This window comes from Taudactylus pleione, unplaced genomic scaffold (assembly GCF_031769625.1).
Source record: "Taudactylus pleione unplaced genomic scaffold, aTauple2 ptg001032l, whole genome shotgun sequence".
NCBI lineage: Eukaryota > Metazoa > Chordata > Amphibia > Anura > Myobatrachidae > Taudactylus > Taudactylus pleione.
In genome coordinates, this window is record NW_028285433.1 from 12,057,045 (window position 1) to 12,059,102 (window position 2,058).

Sequence of the window (2,058 nt, forward strand, 5' to 3'; positions counted from 1 at the left end):
AGAAGGACTACTGACTAAATCAGAGTAAATAAGTTTTAAAATAAATGAATTATGTGTAAGATATTTAAAAAGAGGTTCTAATGGATCAGATTGGTTGGATATAGGCATAGCAGGAAGTAGAGAGGAAATATAATGATGCAGTTGTAGGAACATGTAAAATTGGTGATTAGGTAGTTGATATATATGTTGTAAAGTTGAAAATTGCATTATTGAGCCTCCAGGATCAAAAACCTTTGCTGTGATTTTTAGAATTTTCCTGTTTTTATCATTCTCACTTGTAGCTTCCTCTTCTTTTATCCCCAGCATCTCTTGGCCTCCCCTATCTCTTCCCTGGCCCTTTCCCATGAGGCCATGGCCCTTTTTCAGGTGCACTACAGTATCTTATGTCCTTATTTAAAATATGGGGAAGGGGGCGCCAATGCTTTCTCTGGCACAGGGCACCAAAAGTCTAGTTGCGGCTCTGCACTGCGAGTACCAAGCAATAGACCTACACTTCTAAAGGAACAAACAGGGTGTCTCTAACCGTTTCACTCCGTTTTCTGGGAGCTTTTTCATAGAGTAAACTTTGAAAAAGCTCCCAGAAAGTGACGCGAAACCGACACCCCTAAACCAGTTATAGACACCCCGTTTGACAACCTGATCCTCTTCTATGATTACATCTCATCTTAAAATCTATTTATTTTCTTCCCATCAATAATCCAATTCTCTTCACTTATATTATTATCATCTTTGATTTTTAAGGCACCATATAGTGTCCGCAGCGCTGTACAGGGAATAAAGTTTACATATTATAAGTACAGTAAATACACATTTACATAACCAACAGATGTGGGCGAGAGGCAATGGTAGGGTGAGTCACAAGGAGGGGAAGGCAGATCAGCATTCAATGGGCGGAATTCAATTGATTATTCCCCCCTTCGCACCCGACGGAGCTATTCTATTCCCCAACAAAGGGAAAGAATATAGTGCCGCTGAATGGGACAAGGTGAGACAAGGAGCACTGGTGGCACGGATAGTGCAATGGGGCTGAACATGAGGAAGCAGAGTACTGCCCATGATACCTTACATACAGTACTAAGATGTGGGGTGAATATTTGGAGGTGAACTGGGGAGAAGTCATGGTCAGGGAAAGGACAGTGGAGATTTAAGAGGATTGATGAAAGGCTTTGATGAAAAGGTGCATTTTGAGTGCATGTTTGAATCTGGCAAGATGTAATCAACAGAAACAGAGGAGCAGAGAACTAGTTGCACTCATCCTGCATAGCAATATGTGCCCAAAGAAAAAAAAACGGATGGGACTGTGAGCATTGGTAGTGGGGCATCAGGAAGTGATGCCACTTAAAAAAAGAATGAAAAAGGAGGGGCTTTTAATCCTTATTTCTCTTCCAACCTAGCCCCTACAAAAATGGGGGCACCCTCATTTGAAATAGCAAACTACATGACCCATTACATTTTTAGCCTAGTGTTCCCTATAGAAAAATCATTTGAGTCCAGGATTGGGGGAAGATCCCACCAAACCTGGCTTCCATAAATTCAGGGGTACCCACATCTGAAAGAAGGGTCTCCCTATAAAGTAATGCAGCCCCTTAGTAGCTATTGTCTGATTACCAGACAATATTACCCTGTGATATGGAAAACATACATGCTTTTGTATAGAGACAGGAAGGCACTATGTGCCCTATAACCACCCTAATGACACAGACACATGTGGGGGACCCCACATTTGAAAGACAGGAGTCCTCTATTTCAAAGGATGCCACCCCCTTCTAACTAAAATCTAGGGATCACCAGACAATATTACCGTACAATGGAAAACATGTTTTCCGTATATGGGCGGGAGTGCAGTACATGCCCTATCACTCCTGTAATGACACCTGCACCTGTGGGGGCATCTGCATTTCAAATAGGGGCATCCCCTCATTCAAATGATGCTGTCCCTTGTAGCCATTGTCTGGTGTCATCCTTACACTTTAGCATTTAAATTGAGGCAGTGAAAATGCTTTTTCTTCTGAAAAAAAAAAGTATCATTTTTGTGGGTACTGCAAAAACATTTAGTAA